The sequence below is a fragment of the Rhipicephalus sanguineus genome, chromosome 8 (genome assembly GCF_013339695.2).
Source record: "Rhipicephalus sanguineus isolate Rsan-2018 chromosome 8, BIME_Rsan_1.4, whole genome shotgun sequence".
NCBI classification, from domain to species: Eukaryota; Metazoa; Arthropoda; class Arachnida; order Ixodida; family Ixodidae; genus Rhipicephalus; species Rhipicephalus sanguineus.
Genome location: NC_051183.1, coordinates 120,257,905 through 120,276,167, shown reverse-complemented (window position 1 = coordinate 120,276,167; position 18,263 = coordinate 120,257,905).

The following is an 18,263-nucleotide window of genomic DNA, read 5'->3' as shown; positions in this document are numbered from 1 at the left end:
AGGCTGGCGTTCCCATTTTGCCCGGAATTGTCCACTTCGTCGTCCGAGAACAAGTTGTTGCCACTTTTCAAACTCATCTGAAAGATCAAGCACAATAATAACTTTCACTGTCTCCATGTACCACCAAAAACACAGGTAACAAGGTGAATTAAGGGCTCGTTTTTCTGTGTTAGACACAATATTATTGAGAACTAACAGACAATAATGTCAAGAAAAGTATAGGGGGTGTTATTTCTAGTAATTAGATTATGAATGTGAAGACAGTAAAGTGGAGGAAAAGATAACTTGCCGCCGGCAGACTTGATGCCTTCAGTTAGTATGCGAGGGATTATTGGTCAGCTGCCGGCTCGTAAAAAGATCACGTGCTACGTTACGCCAACAGGCCGAAAAAGAGTGTTCTACACTCGCCGCCATGGCTTCAATCGGCACTGACTTACACTCCTAGGTTTAAATGTACATATATACCCCATAAAGTGGGCGAGAGGATGACCGCCGCTGTAGTTCAGTGGTAGAGCATCGGGCGCGTTATTCGAAGGTCGCAGGTTCGGTCTCTGCCGGCGGCAAGTTATCTTTTCGTCCACTTTACTTTCTTCACATTCATATTCTAATTACTAGAAATGACGCCCCCCAATACTTTCCTTGTCATTATTGTCTGTTAGTTCTCATCAAAGATACAGGTGTCACACTTGCAAGAAACCTGCACAGTAGTAATTATACCGTACGGTGAAGTAGCACACTTTGGACGGGGACCAAGGGGACAATTAAGGACACGACACTTGCAGCTTCCTTGTCCCCTTTGTCCCCGTCCAAAGTGCCCTACTTCACCATACGATATAATGGTCACCAACTAGCCCAGCTCTCAAAATTATTGAACTGCATAGTGGTGACATCCCCAATGCCATGTATACACTGCCATGGGACCAAAAAAAAAAGAAAACTAGTGCACACTTTTACATATATCAGGTCCACAACAGCATCATGCACAGGACTCATTCAGACTTGGCCGCGAGTCTGAGTGAGTGAGTCCGGACCAGCTAAGTAATGCTTTGGTGAGAGTGACTCCGAGTGATTCCGATTGCAGAAAAGTTTAGAGAGTCTGAGTCCGAGTGAGTCCGGTTGAGAAAAATATTGGCGAGTCCAAATCCGAGCGAGCCCTAAGCGCAAAATATTTTTCTTGAGAGAGTCTAAGTAAAAGCGATCGAGGTTTATATGTGTCAGACACATTCTTGAGGAGAAGGGGGCAGCACCCCAGAAAGGAGGCGGCAGCCCTCTCAGACCCACGGAAGTAGCGAGGGAGCAAGGCCTTGAGCACAGCGAAACGAGACTGACGTAATGGCCACGTCGCAATGAAAGCTCGTTCTCCCTGCGTAGAGGGAGCCTAATCGATTCTGCAGGCATTTTCAATAACGATGTTCCCTCTCATCGAGTCTGAGTGAGCTCCCTCTTTCATTGCCGACCTATGTGCACAGGTAACAAAGGTATGCAAGTTGTTTTTTAATCACATTGGTACTCCTTAGTAACAGATGCGTGTGTATTAGGGGACAAAATGTGTTGTTTTATGTGTCAGCTGGTGATCACCTCCCACTTTTAGTATGCTTGTCCAGATGACGTCATGTACAGCAGCAAAAGCAACTTACGAAGCATTCTGCAAGCGATCAAGTGGCAGCTTACCAAACAGCAAGTGCGATTTTTTGTGTTAGTTAAGGCAGTTTTTGGAATCAAAAGCAAAGCTTTGCCTTAGTGTTTTGCCTGTGTACACTCATTTTTGTCGCCACCATGAATGTGTCAATAGGCAGTTTTAGAATACGCTAAAATCCTGGGCATAGGTCGGCAATGAAATTGGAGCTCACTAGGCTCACAGCTTGACCAGAGTCTGAGTGAGCCTAAGCGAGTCTACTAATGAGTCCGTGAGCGTAAAACTTGCTTTTTCGATCACGGTGTCAATGCTCTTTAACGGCAATATCTCCCATAATTGGTGCTCTATGATACGCCCTTTGATCTTGTACAGTCTTATATGAGTGATCAGTGGTTTCAATCCAGTAAGGACATTTTAACGCGATAGCGTTAAAGAGCTCGTATCACAGGAATTCCGGTGTCGGCATCGTTGGTTGCAAGTGAAAAATCGGCGTTGTCCGTGAGCGAAAATTGGAGATGGATGCAAATAAATCAATAATGAAAAATTGTCAATCCAAGTGGGACTCGAACACAGGCCTTCTGCGTGGCAAGCAGGTGTTCTACCACAGAGCTGCGCAAGTGCTTGAAACTGCTTCGTGAAAAACGCTATAAAAATGTCATGTAGCGGGAGGAATCTCCTTAACGCATGCCATATTGCGTGGCAGGATCGTAAAATCGCACCAGTCGTCAAAACGTGTGAATTGTGCAACAAGTGTATAGTTTAAGGCTGTCCACCCATTACAAAGCATGCAAGTGCGCGTGGCCCTATACGGACCCATAGACTTTACTTGGCCAATTTTGAAAAGGAAAGAATTGCGGCGTAGTGGGCACTGCGCAACTGTACTTGTAGTAGGCATTGTAGGATAGCTTGAAACGGCCAATGTTACGCGCATAAACAGTCCCTTTCTTGTGGCATGGCTGGCGGAGATGCGCATGGGGTCCGATTACACTATCGCGTTGCGCTCCGCTCTTGAAGGCGGAGCTAAAGCGCCCTCAGAATTTTTATGAAATACGCGAGTCACACAAGGTATTTTCCTGATGATCTTCCCTTAGACAAGTTGATGGGGGGAAGTCATGGAATCCCCCTACCCACAACTCACGCCTCTGATCAATAAATATCGAGATGGAGCATGAACGCTAGTGCGTTGACATATATGTGAATAGATTTGAGTATAAACTTAAGCCTGTAAAGGCTGATAGTAAAACTGGACATGAGTAGATAGGACCATAGGTCAGCAATAAGAAGTGGAGCTCACTCAGACTCACTCAAGAAATATATTTGGCGCTTAGGGCTCACTCAGACTAAAACTCACCAATATTTACCTAAGCAGACCCAGTCGGACTCGGACTCACGAAAATTTTCCTCAACCGGACTCGCTCTTACTCAGACTCACCAAAATATTACTCACCCAGATTCAGGGTCAGGCTCACGGTTCGATCCGAGTCTGAGCGAGTTTGCCGACCTATGCTCCTGGATAACCACAGTAGTACCCAAGCTATACTAATATTCTAAAAATGTCAGTTTCTTTTCTCGGTGGGGTTAGTTGAGTTTTTAAGGAGATTTATGGCCATGCCTGGAAATTACACTCTGGAAAGTCCCCGGACAAATGGGAAGAGTTAGCAGAGATATCGCCCCATTACTTCATTTAAAGGCTAGGAATCCATCCTACAGGTTATAGTGTACTACATGCCATTGCTTTTTCACAAGCGTCCTACTCGGATCTTCCTGCCTTAATTTAGCAACAAAGACACGGACAGGAAATGCACTAAACATGGGTGTTGTCCAGCCGCTTCTAGGTTGTTGATACTGCAAAGCTCTCGTTCAGTATTTGCAATGCGGTCGCTACAATAAAAATGAAAAAAAAAATCAGTGCTTGGATTTGAACCCTAAACTACATACACCCATAGGCGTGCGCACGAGAGGGACAGGGAGGGGGCGCTCCCCCCTAATAACTCGGGAGGGGGGCAAAGTCTGCCCCATACATTGATATAATAGGGAGGGGGCGCTGCGACGCACCTTCGCCTCCCCCACCCCCCTGCTGAAGAGGAACCCTGCGCACGAGCATAAGACTTAACCGCAAGGCTACACACGTATACCCATGCTAAGCATGAGCTGTCAGATCAGCAAAACTTTTATTTCCAAAAATTTTAAAGCCAGACACTCGCTTTGATGGTGACGTACGTGACATTGGATGTTCGCTCTAATGCAGCCGCTGACACTTGTTAATGTTAATAAATATTTTAAGCGGTTAGAAGAGCACCCCCACCCCTCCCCACACACACACAAAAAAACCCGTTCCCACATGGGGGATCGTAATCGCGATGTTGCAAAAGCCAGTCCGCTACACCACTTATAACAATAATAATAATAATTTTTATTTGCACAACAATGTGAGCCCTCCGGTGACGTGCGAGGCTAGACAGAAAGGAAAGACCCTTACGCGCGTGCGTCTGCTAGCCCGTCACCGGAAGACGGAGTATCGTCTACAACACGCTGCATTTATCGCACGTTAAAACAAATAGTGGCACATACCTGATTTGCAGAAGTCGACTTCTTTTTGAGCACGTACTGTAGCGTTTGCCGCGGCACCTGACCATCCGAGTCCGACTGTAGGTACTGCCTGTAGCGTTTCCGTCGACTTTCGGACATTGCGAAGCGCGGTCGTAGTCCAAACTTTGGAATGTAAGAAAACTGCAGGTACCGAACGAGTCTCAACAACGCCCGCTTTTATACGATTCTAACAAAGGCTTACGTATTAGCGCCGCACTGAAGGAAACTTCATGGGCAAGAATACATTTTCTTTTATGTATAATCCGTTGAGGGTCATATTCTGCTCGAGAAAAACAATGGCAACTTTATCAAAATGTGAATGATAGCAGCGATGGCAAAAATTTGCACAAATGTTACTATGTAGATTCATCATTAACAAATAAACTGCATTAAAAAATGGGTCAGACGACTAGACGACGTGAAAACAAAAGTTAATAATTACTTTGCCGTTCCATCCCATCCTTTCGTCAGTTTCGTTGGTTTCGTTTGTGATTCAAGCCACATGGTTGTCTTAGAAAATGTGATCAACATAGAAAGTTGTCCGGCTAACTACCAAGGAAATAGTTTAAACGGATCATTTATAAATATATTTATGGGACATCGATGCTCTGGAGGAACATGGTTTATAATACAGTGTAGTCTTATCAGGCCGTAACACGAGTTTTTTGCGGTGGGAGGGGGGGGGGGAAGAAGGGCGGGCACTTTCTGAAGACCTTGACTATATATATATATATATATATATATATATATATATATATATATATATATATATATATATATTGAGAAAAACACCTATCTTCATTGCTTAATTTCGATAAAACGTTCCCCTCCATCAGAATAGGAATAGTTGATCAGAATTCTAATTTCACAATAAAAAGGTACGTCAAATATTAATTCCGAATACGAATTCATTTAGTAATAGAAAATATAACGGAACCTACTTTGTTTGACTATATCAAGTTTTTGATCCGCGCTTATTGTCTAAATCTTATTGAATGTGCTATATGAAATCTTGAACTGCTTCGCATACTTTCCCGTCCCTGTGCCCAAGGGCCAGTGCGCCTAGGCATAGTAAAGTTGATCGATCGCGCTGTCAGGAATCACCTTTTTTTGTTTGCTTCGTTAGCGCCTACATTTAAGCTGGTTCATATATATAGGGCACAAAAATTTCGACTTGGCGTTGCTTTTCTGTTTGCATGCTCAATTATAGCTCAAGTTGGTGAAAAATCACGGGCTAATTCTGTGACAGTTGACAACAATATATTTTGAACCGAGGGTCTACATTTTTCACCCAAAATTTATCTCGTACATCCGCACGTCTGTACTTTACAGAGGTGCAACCTATGTGCCTATTTGTTCATTGCAAATGCCATCAGCTGTCTTTTCAAGAATGCACCTTAATTACCTAGCTGACAGCACTATGCGCTGCACGTGCGTCCGCGTGTTTCTATCCGCTCTTTCGCGCACGTTTGCGCTCTAAGCGTACCTAATAATGACCCACCAATTAGAATAAGTCGAGTCACATTGCCGGGCGTATTTGATGTGCGTCTGGCACCAATTAAACGAGACAAAACTACGATTGACGTCGTCTTGTTTCTACGTGCGCCAGACTGCACGTGGTTGCTTTCTCGCCTAAGTGCTCTGGTATTAATTTTTAGCATCGGTATACAAAAAATTATACACTTTTCAAGCACCGACCATGTTGAAGAATATTTTGAACCGAGGATCTACACTTTTAACCCAGACTTTCTCTCATATTTGAAGCACATGTGCATGTATAGACGTGTGTGTACTTCATACAGGGGCAAACTATACGCCTATTTGTTCGTGCAAATATCATCGTTGGCTTCCTGCAAGCGTATATTGTTGCGATAGGTGATTTCCACATCAGCTGTCTTTTCAAGAACGCACCTTAATTTAACTAAGCTGACAGCACTATGCGCTGCACGTGCGTCCGCGTGTTTCTATCCGCTCTTTCGCGCACGTTTGCGCTCTAAGCGTACCTAATATAGACCCGCCAATTAGAGTAAGTCGAGTCACATTGCCGGGCGTATTTGATGTGCGTCTGGCACCAATTAAACAAGACAAAACTACGATTCACGTCGTCTTGTTTTTACGTGCGCAAGACTGCACGTGGTTGCTTTCTCGCTGAGTGCTCTGGTATTAATTTTTTAGCATCGGTACAATGATACACTTTTTTTACTTTTGTTTTTGTTGTTCGGGTTATTCGCCTTTTCGAGATTGCGATAGTACCAGCAAACATCGTACCGCACGTAGGTTTCGGCACTTCATTTATCATTCGCTAACACCGAAGCGTAAACCATGTTTTTAATTTGTCTCAAAGAACGAAAAATTTGTTTTTATAGTTTTAGATAAAAGAACGGTGCGTAAGCTTTAAGGAAGCCTTTGTTAGACTTAAGCGTAGTGTCTAAAAAATATTGTTTGAGATATTTGTCCATACCCACAGAAAAAACTGTCGAAATTCTGCGGGCTTTTGGCCAAGGCGTTTGTGTCCCGCCTCTTGGAGCGCTGTATCAGTAACCGAAAACGAAACGTACGTGCTGCGATAAACTTCGCGAAGCCGAAGCCACACGTGGAGCTGTGTCGGATCGCCTTAGTAGCCAACGCCGGCCGTCGTGTGTGGCAGTAGCTGGGATAGTCTCATCACGAGAAGGCATTTCGCCCACGCTATGCTTGTTTACATAGAGTACGTCATAGACTCGACTACTGACGTAGTGGAGCACACAGCAGTAAAGGACTTCGCTCCTGAAAACATTGCCGATTTCGATCCTACGGTTCTGCACCACGTATGGTGGAATGGAGATCAAGACACCGCGGGTGGCTACTACGAGGCTCGAGTGCTGCACATGGTGGTAAGTTCTGCTGATTTCATCTCACAACATTCGTTGAATTTGTGTCAAATCGGACTTGTTTTTAGAACAAATATTTTTACAACAATGTAACTTGTACGTGTGTGTGCTTGTCTCGCTTGTCGTGCAGCATCGTAGCAAGGGACTGCCGTATTGTCATAAGTTGACTGTGTACACAGGTTTGGGCCTGACTGCACAGGATCGACTTTCTGATACATATTCCTCGAGTGCGCCCGCCTTGTGTTAGCGTCACGGGCATTCTTACGCAGCCCCTAATCACTTCTCTGTGGGCGATCTGCGAAAAGCCTGAAAAGTTCGGCAGAGTCGCAAGATGAACTTGTTCGCTCACATTGTTGTGTACGATAGCTAAGAAGAGGGTAAAGCACAACTGGACTTCAGGTTTAATTTGGTTTTGTCACCATCACATGAAGGGTGGTATCACATGAAGTGATGCCAGCCTTCATGAAGTATAGACACGTGAATGGCGGTGTCACAAAATACCAGCGTCGAAAGGTGAAATATATTCATCAGTGAAAAAGCGAGCATAACACAAATACGACATCCGTGAGCAGGCATCTGTTTCAGAGATTTCAATATAGTTTTTTTTTTGCTGACTGCAACTTCACTTACTTCCAACAATGCAATATATCTGCAAAGTGCAGCTATGTTGCTGGATGGATTCAGTTACTTATATGTATATCCACGTCTTCTGTGCTTTATTGCTCATGCAGTGCCCCATCTGTCGGATTTACACCTTGTTGGATGAAAGGATTATCTTGTGGACTAAATGCTAGCACATTCCCTAAAAATGGGCAAACGTGTACTCTTGCAAAACATTCGACTTTCCTCCTTTTTTTAACTTTGCCCTGTTTGAACAGTAGCTTGAATTTCTACAGTGTTGAGAGTAACACGTGATTCAAGGCGTTTAGCACCTTTATTTAGTATGTGTAGAGGCAATGCTTGTATGGAACAATTTCAGGTCTTTTAGATTTGCTTTTTTTTCTTTACTTTTGATCCTACTTCTCCTGGTTTCCAGCATTTTTCTGTTTATTTTGATGAATGAATATTCATTGTTGTTTTTATGTTACTGTGGGCACTGCTTATGTAAACATGCATAAACTCTTTCCTTGTGGTCTGTACTGTTGCCACCAATTTCTGGGGGATCTTTCAGTAAACCCTTTCTTACTGACAGAAGCCGCTTATCTACACATTTCCATATCTTGAGAGAGTGGCAGTATTTTGGCTTAAACTAATGAACCACGTGAAAGCAACACGTTCTTTCCATGTTTTAAAATTCAACAAGTCCGCGGCATTTTCTCCTCAAAGGCAGAGGCACACATGCCTGCACAAATGGGCGCGCACTCCGGGCTGACTTCGGGAGTCAGATCGCCAGTGACTGTGCCTTCGGAGAGCATAGCTGAGTGCATGAGCGGGACTATAGCTTTAGTCATGAAGGAAATCGGCTGCCGTGCTTCAATCATCTGGGAGGGGTTTCTCTTATCCGACTATAAGAATGTCACAGCATGGAGAAGGCACAATTGTAGAAGTCATTTCATGCCCAACGTCCCAGCCTTTTGGCGATCATCTGAAATGTGTTTTAAAAAATTGTGCGGACTTTTTGCATTGAAAATAGTGAATTCCAAGAATATTTCGGAGAGAAAAAATTTTTGGTCACGTGGGAGCCTTTCCCAGAATCACGTGGGAGCCTTTCCCAGAATTCTGGGAGCCAATCCCAGAATGTCTTCTAGGTGTTGTTTGTAAGAAAATTTATTCTAAGAGTATCATTTCTTGTTTCAATACAAATTTCAATACCAAATCACATTACTGCAATCTGTCTTACATATACACCTTCAGAAATTTTGCCTAAATGGCCTATGGTTTCATTTTTTCTATTGCAATATTGAACCATGCATGAATATTTGTTTAATGTATACTTACTCTACTGAAGGTATATTTTGCGCTAAAAATATTTTCAGACCTCTGAAGTTTCTCACATTTGTGAAAGAAAATCGGGAATTTCAGAAAATCTTCATTTAAGTCCTTATTGAGATGTGATTTACACATGTGGTGCTCCGATTAAAAAGCAGCTTTATGCATTAATCGAAAGCCAATAGAGTTACTCTTTAGCAAGTTTTATCACTAAACTTCTTGTTTTAAGGAAGAAAATTTTCAAAGGTCCCCATTGATCGCTATCTTCCCATTTGCTCATGCGCCAGCTTTCTCGTTCAAGTTGCCCATCGCCGTTTTCAGGCCTCTCAAGTTTAGAAGCTTGAGGGGCCTGAAAATATATTCAGCGCAAGATATACCTTCCATTGACTAAGTATTCATTACTTAGATATTCATACAAGGTGGAATATTGCAATAGAAAAAATTCAAGCATAACACATTTTGGCAAGATTCCTGGAGGTGTATATGACGGCAAGATTGCAGTAATATTACTGAGCTGCAAACACCTTACCTATACACCATTGCTTAATGTGTAAACCGAATTCAGTATTGAAACAAGAAAAGATAGCCTTAAAAATAAATTTTCTTATATACGACACCCAGGTGACATTCTGTGAAATTCGGAAGGCTCCCATGTGACCAAAATTTTTTTTCTCTTCAAAATATTCTTGCAATTGCCTATTTTAAATGCAATAAATCAGCTCAATTTTTTAGAAGTTTGAAATGGTGTCCAAATTGCCTGCATCATTTGTTATTTACTGGTAAGTAAGTGGTTTCGGGATGTGAAAACACAACAATTATTAATATTAAGGTAAAGTAAATGAAGCAAGGCATTTCGGTAAATAAAGACTGTTAGCAGAAATTCACTTGAAGTGTACATTCCAGGTGTAACCGCGCTTAAAGGGACACTAAATGCAAATAATAATTTATGTCAGACTGACAGCTCAATGTATGACAACGTCTAAAACGGCAGTATTATCAACAGCAGTGCCCTACTTACCGCCATGAGCGGGACATTTTGGAAACGATCCCGATGACTCAGTCAAGTCCGACTACAATTAATCACTCGTAATCAAACTAGCTGCAATAAAAAAAGAACCTTCCGTGCGCCAAGAGATGCAATGAAATGCTGCTTGTTCGTTTTTGTTTGATTAATGGAAAAGGAACCTCTTTGGCGTTGCCATCGGGAACAGCGCACGTAGTTCAAAGGTTCCATTTTTGCCGAACTGCGCTTCGCCCGGCGCCCTGCTTTGCTCACGCGGTCGCGTCTCAGTGGTAGTTTCGGTATCACGTACTGCCGCGTGTGTTTTACGCGCTCATGAAAGTTGCTCTGACAGAAAGTTCGACAAATAGCCGCATGCATGTCATGTTGCCCGATGCCCGAATGGTGATCGCCGCCACGCAGTAAAGGCGGGGAACGTTGGGCACGGCAACAGTGACGTGAGAAAGACCGCTTTCAGATGAGTTATTTGAAGTGCGCTGACGCGATGCGGACCACTAAAACTTGATTTTATTTCAAAATACGCACTTTTCTGGCACAAAAGTAGCACTACGAGGTTCCTGGACCGCTTTTTCAGCAATCAACGTTGACTTAATATTTGCCTTTAGTGTCCATTAAAGATAAATAAGAATTTCACCTTCCTTTTCAAGCGTGTGCGAAAGTGGGCTGCTGCCGCCCTCTAAAGGCTATCGTGTACACAGTTTGCAGCCTACAACAACTCCTGCAAGCATCAGAGGAAAGGTGGGCACACCTGTTCAAGATATCAATCGCTTCTTTTTCCTGAAGAAATGTTTGGTCGACCTCATCGCGGTTAGATGTAGACAGGTTTTCCTTGAGGAGCGTAAAGCAATGCTAGCAGACCTCGCAGGCGTTGCGAAGATCCTCAGCCTATATGAGAGTAGCTCCTAGAGGTAGGCAACAACAAAAAGGCCAAGGAAAAAAAATTGCACAACGAAAATGCTTTTTTTTCCGCAATCTTCTTTTTGTGAACGCGTAAATAATCTGCACAGAATACTCGGACGTAGCCACGGGCCGCGTGCATCACGTGTAGTGGACAGCTAGACAGAGTCAAAATATTTATACTGAACGGCGCCGCACACATTATCTCACTTCTGCACAGCTGCCATGAATGAATTTCCAGAACTGCTCACGGTTTCACATTTTATCACCAAGGGTATCAAAGTGCTTTGGGCTGTGATAATTAATTTGTAGGCCACACTCGTCAAAACTAAGGATAATGTCCGTCTACCGTTACCATTGCTGTTCTTGAGGTGGAAAAGCACTTTAGTAAAGTGCCAACAAAACATCATCTATTGGGAAGCTTCGGCCACTCATAGCTTAATCATGCCGCACCGCACGTTTTCTGGCTGCCGAAACGCTGAGGTAAAGGTCGAGACAATACAGGAAGACTTTACCTGTGACGCCGAAAACATGTGATAGCGTGAAGTGAAATAAACTGCTCGGAAATGATTGAGCTAACGTTTTACAAATGTTGTTAGGCACAGTGTGCGTCAAATGGGGAAAATGGTTAGAGGGTATAATGCACGTAATGGAAGGGAAGAAAGCAGGCAGTGAGAAAACAACTGCATAAGAGCGCGCCTGCTGATTGTGGCATCTAGTGACAGATTAAGCTGGCCTGCGCTGCTTTGTTTGGTGCGCAAGGAGAGTTTTGACAAAGTAACCTAAACCATGTGCTCGCGGTGTCTCACGTGCTTCTGATTAGCGAATAATGGCGGGGTAAGTTGAGGTTGTCAGCTGCAAACTGCGTACGCGTTAGCCCTTTAGAGAGCTCCAGCAGCCCACCCCCGCACACGCTAGACACAAATAAAGTTTGGGAATATATTTTTCTTGACGACGAGACTTAAGAGCAAAGATATACTGCAGGAAAATAATTAAAACTGTAGATTTACGTGCAGTGCAAGCTGATGACAACCATCAACCGCACTGATGTGATCACATACAGCAAGCGCTCTTCGATAAAAAAATGCCGTCAAAATTGAGACTGCAGTTTTATTTTTTTAATTAGCTCTTTGAAAAATTTCGCTTCTTTAACTATTTTCTTCTTCTTCAGCGCTGGCTGTACGAAAACTATCTTCTTCATAAATATTGCAAAGGCTCTTTGCTATACTTGACACTGTTCTAAAGTTTCTGTGTGAAATAGGAAAGGCGCCAATGTGCATTAAACTTAGCAAACTTTGTTGATTTGGACAGTGCTTGCAATTTTTTCACATTTTTTCCCTTTTGAGGACTGCATAAAAAAGCATGGATGTAATTCATACGTAGTAATGCCTATTAAAAAAATTTCAACACATTATTTATAGTTCGCCGCGTTAAATTCGGCCATGAAATCCGAAAACATTGCAAAGAGCAAAAACAGGAGACCGCGCGGCCACACCTTCAAATATTTGTTTGGCACGCTGGGAGCGTTTCTTGGGAATAAAATTTTCGTTTCTGTGCACTTTGAATGGACCCACATAACATATAAAAAACCCAGGCAAAACAAAAATATCGACCCGACAGGCATGTTCAATCTCTCGTGGAATATCTCTTCGAATGTGAAGGACAGACTACCCAAAGTGAAGTTCCCCGGTGTGGTGTACGCTGTCCCATGCGCGGATTGTGACGACGTATATATTGGTGAGACTGGTGACTTTGAACGGCGTCTCAAGCAGCACAATTATGACGTGAAGAAGGGAAATGTGAAATCCAGTGCTTTGGCTGAGCATGCGTCAGGTGGACACACAATCGACTGGGGGAGGGTACGTGTTCTCGCTAGAGAAAAAGGACTGTCACGGCGTCTTCATCTTGAGTCGCTCGTGATACAGACCACACCGCGCACTCTCAACAGGGAGCGATGGTAATCGGACGCCAGTTTATGCGCGCTGCCTGCGTAACGTATTCAAGCGTACATAAGGCGAACTGCTTGACGCATGTTTCATTTCACTTGTGATCAAGGCTCCCGTGTGGGAGCCGATACGTCTTTGTGTGTGTTTTTAATTTTCCTTTTGGTCGGCGCAGTGCCTCGATGTTTTTACCTTCACCATGGAATCTCTCTGTTGACTAATCGATCAAGCACGATCTGCTACAGGGGATGGGGGTGGTTCAAAGGTCATCGAGTCAATGAAGCACCCCACTACTCTACCGAAACGTCAATGGCTACTCAGCGACGAAAGCAGAAACTGCACGGACATGACCTCTCATTGACAGTGCTTGTATTCGCGATTAGAAAAAAATGTAACCTGTATGCTCTGTAAAAGCAGTATATTTTTGCCGCTTGAAATGCTCGTCTTCACCACGCTGTCGTGCCGTGCCTCACTCGTCCCAGTTATTTATTCATAACTATGGATAAACAATTTATTGAAATGCTTGAACAAAAACAGCAGTCATATTTGTAAATTTAAGTGGATTTATCTTGTATTACTTTCGTTGACATGAATACGAAAATAAAGATCCGCAGGGCCATACCATTTTTGAGAGAAACACCTGAATTTCTCAACAGCCGTTCAAAACTGCAGTGTAGCAGTGGGACAACTCCATCGAGTCAAGAGTTGTGGCGTTTCAATGGCCATCAACTGGATGGCCTTGCAGAAGTGCCCATGCGACACAGGTATTAGTGTATTTGCATGTAGAGTCTGAAATATATGCATAAGGTTAGATGCTGCCCTTGGTGAGCAGACGTGAAAAGAATGCATGAAACACTGTGCTCAAAGAAGCAGTCAATATAGTGTTATAGAATACCTCTGTGCCCCTACCTCTACATTAGATGAAATTTGCTCTTTGGTACTGCACCAGCATGAGGAACTGTTGGCTAAAAAATTTTGTGAAGCTCACAGTGTGAGGAAATTAAGTCATTGCAAAATACCGCAGCCCAAAAAAAGACTTAGAAAACAAAACTACAAGGAGGAGTGCTGAATGATTATCGTCTTGTTTCGTCCAGTGTCTTATTTTGCGCTGCAGTATTTTGCAATGCGCATTTTCTACTTTCCTGTGTTGGCTTCTGGCATTTTGGAAGGATTTTGGTAGGAGACGGGGCAACTGCTATTGCCAAAAGCATGTGATGTGGCTCTGTGAAAGAGAGGCGGATTGTATGCCAACATACCCAGATCTGCTCATAAGTTTTGTCACTGGCGGCTTGACATGCTTCCACATTGGCTTGACGATAGCAGCAAGTGACGCCAGGGATGACAAGGCGCCTTTGACAAAGATAGGTCCCCTATCGAAACGTCGGCCAGCCTGATCTGAGGCACTTTCTCCTGTTTTGAAATCTATAACGGTCTAATGTTGTGCTATTCTGTACTTTGTAACAATCGTGCTTCTGACCTCGCTCTGTCTTTTGTTTATCTGTCTATATGACTGAATAGAACCCCAAGCATTTGTAATTTAATGTAGTTTCTTTGCCAAAGCTGCAGGGTAGGATCACTTAAAAGACTGTTTGAACTGTTCAGAGAACCAATTTTCTTATCTTGCACATTACAGCACTTCTAAGAAAACTCTTGCTACAATAAACTGGTGGAGTAATTAATCATGGGATTAATCATGAGATAATGAATCACGCATATTTCCTCAACCACAAGGAATAGGGTAGACTACAAGCTGGCAGTCTTTCCAGGCTGCGACAAGCTTTCATGTGACAGGCTTTCCATTACTCTAAAAAAAATGCTTGCTGCTCTGCTCACAAGCATGTGCTTGCGGCATGCAAGCACATGCTAAAATTGCTTGGAAATACCCATTCGTAACTGTAAAATGAGAGCTACAAGGATGGTTGCAAACGGAGAACTATACTAAGTGTGTCATAATACTTTAATGTTTCTCTCCTATCATTGCTGTGTTTCAGCAGTCAGTTTTCTGATGCTTTGTTACGTGCCATGCAGAAAGTGAAGAAGCAATGACGTTACATATATCAAAAAGGCCCAGAAAGCCTGTGGTGTCCTTGGACAAAAACAAAAAAAAAGGCAAAGCCTAAAGGAAAGGTATGGTAACTCCCATTTTATCTGTTTTTAGTAAAATATGCTGTTACTCGGGAATGCTTAAATCTAGGGTTCCATGTGCCAAGACCACAGTAGGTTATGATGCATGCCTAGTGGGACACTTGGAAATAATTTCAACTTTTTTAGCTTCTTTCACATAAGTCTAACCAAATGCGTGAATTTGCATTTCATTGAAATGAAAAGAGTATGCAGTGTTTGAATGTCTGAACCATGTCATTGTGCCTAGCATTTGGCTGCCATAACCACTGAGCCAGCTTAGAAGGTTGAATTGGGTTGTGGTCACAGATCTGCATCCTGTGGCTATGGTTTCAAACTCAGCAGGGGTTTCAAAAAAGGTTAAAGGAGGGAGGGGAGTAGACCTTGAACATGTCTCCTAAAGTTACCATTTAAAAGAAAGCCTTTCCCGTATGTTATGCGAGTCATTTCTGAAGGGTATTTGGCACCAGGGTTCGAGAAACATATCGAAACCTGGATGCCAATTCTGAAATAGAGATTACAATACATACATTACAATACATAATAGGCGAAGGTGCTTGTGTATGGTGTTCGAAGCTCAATAATATTACTGCAATTTTTCTCCCATATACGCCTCCTCAATTTTCACAAAATGTTCCATGTTTTATTGCTTCCCTTGTAGTACTGTGCTATGTATGAATATCTGAGTAATGAATACTTACTTTATGGGAGTTATATACTGTGTTAAAAACATTTTTGGACCGTTGAAGTTTCTAAATTAAAAAGAATCTCCAATTTGAGGTATAATATTGAGAATTGGAGACATATTTGTCATATTATTGTGCTTCAAACAACGGACTGAAGTGTTTTCACTTAATATGAAAATGAAGTTTGGTAGTGAAACGAGGAACGATACTCTCAGAATAAATTTTCTGACAAGCAACAATGAGACTATATTCTGCAAGATTTGGAACGCTCCCTAATGACCAAGAAACTTTTTCTCTCCAAAATATTGTAGTAATCTACTGTTTTAAATGCAAAAAATCGGAATAGCTTTTCAGGTAAACTTGAAATGGTCGTGAGAATGAATTGGGGACGTTTGACGTGGAATGACCATGAACATAAGAGTAAGATCATGTTTCAAGGGTCCGTATACCTATCATGTCTGCCCCTTCATTGAAAGAAGTGTATAATTAGAGCATTTAGTTGTTATTTTTATTTAGGAAATTTGAGCACTTGTTCTTTCTTTGCTTCTCTGGAATTCACTATCCTGAATGAAGGAAATAATTTTGAGGGGTTTTTTGACACAGCATTAATGAAAACTAGCATATAATGAAGCCAAAGAAAGTACAGGGGGCATTAATTGTACTGTTGGAAGAGTATTGTAGTAATTGTGATATAGGTGTGAAGACAGTAAAGTGCAAGTACGACCAGTAAAGTGGATACAACTTGCCTGCTGGCAGGGACGAAACCTGCAACCTTTGAAATACGCGCCCGATGTTCTTAGCAATATAGCTAAGGTGGTGGTCGTAGTGGTATTTATGTGCATGGAAACCTGGGTGTGCTAGAGCCACTTTGCCGCCTGGCTTCATTGTTATCTACATTCACCGTCCTGGCTACAAGTGGCGCTAACACTCCCAGGTTTGCATGCAAATATACACCCGACAGAGTGGATGAGAGGACGACTGTCGCTGTAGCTCAATTGGTAAAGTATGGTGGGCATAATCCAAAGGTAACATGTTTGGTCCTTGCTGGTGGCAAGTATGCATTTCATCCATTTTGCTTTCTTCACATCTATTCACAATTATTACAGTGCACTTAAAATAGTACAATTAATGTCCCCCATATCTTCCTTGGCTTCATTATATGCTAGTTTTCATTAAGTTTGCACTATGTTGTCTTTAAGGTGAATTGTGTTACAACAGCAGGCACCACAAGAGCTAAGGCGTGCAAGAAATGCGGTGCAAGAGAAGGAAGAACAAGAACTGTTGAGCGAAATTGAAAATGTTGTGCCCAGTGCGCACAACTGCACACGCTGTGCCAGTGGCTGCAGCATGCCTGCTGAGCAGCGGCTGCTCAGGGAAGAGGTGGCAGAGCTCTCGGAGAAGGTGGCTCAGCTGCGAGCCCTGAACGCCCGCCTGTAGAAGGCCCTCGTATCCAAAGTTTTTGCCAGCGGTAAGTATGGGCTTTTATTTATAAAATTAGAAACTCTGCTTGTTGGTATGTCTGCATTTAAGTCCCTAGATTTTTCCCTGTTCTTTCTTAAGTGCCGACAACCATTGAAGCGCCGCCGCCGACTCTCATTGGCTAACACTTATTTCCGGTAGCCATGTTCTTCCTAATGCTTTTCCAGCACCTGGTGAAATGCGTCCCCCGTACACTAATGACGGGGAATTGGCGGAAGGAGATATGCGCGTCGCGTTAGGATATTGTCCGCTGAACGCTGAAAGATGCGTGTCTAATATACTTAGATGTACGTGGCTTTGTAAATCTTCCAAGTTAGGGAGAAAATGGCGGTTGACGCTGGCTGCACATGAGAGAGGGCCCGAGAGCAGGCAGTTGGTGGGTACTTAGGTAAAAGGGCAAAATCTAGCGGCTTTTGTCTGCATGTTGCTCTTGTCAAAGCATGTGTATTTTGCAGACTTGAAGTAATTTCACACATACTATAACATTTTTAGACCAATTTGGTTGGTGTTTTTTTTTTACTTTTTAATTGTAAGTACAAGCACTGCGAGCAAGCAGGCGTGTTCGCGCTATTTTTTTCTTCCATTGCTCAAGGAATTTTATCAGAACCCAGATATATTACCCCATTGACTTGGTAGCATTCGAAATCGCCTTTGTCACAGCTCTAACTTGACCTCCAAGTAAATGGACTATCAATAGGATGCCTTCCAAACTCTTGTGACACTGGTATCAGACTTTGGTAAACAAACTCGTTATGTGTGAAAGGTTTATGTAATGAGCAGGTTTCTGTGCTTTCTAAATTGTTTACGCAAATGTGCTGTCCCTGCAATACCTTTGGTTTGGAACACTTTGCATTCTCATCAAATGATGTGTACTAGTGAATTTATTGCACAAGCTTACTTGCTGCCAACTCTGCAGAATCAACATTATATTTAATGGGAGCAATGCAGTCATCTGTAGCATGATGTGTTGTAAAAAAATCAGAGAGCAGGATAATATACGCGATATCAATGGATGTGTCTGTGACAGCAGCACCTCCACAGGCACAAGAACCAAATGGCAAGTTTCAAACTTATTTTTGTGCATTTCATTTT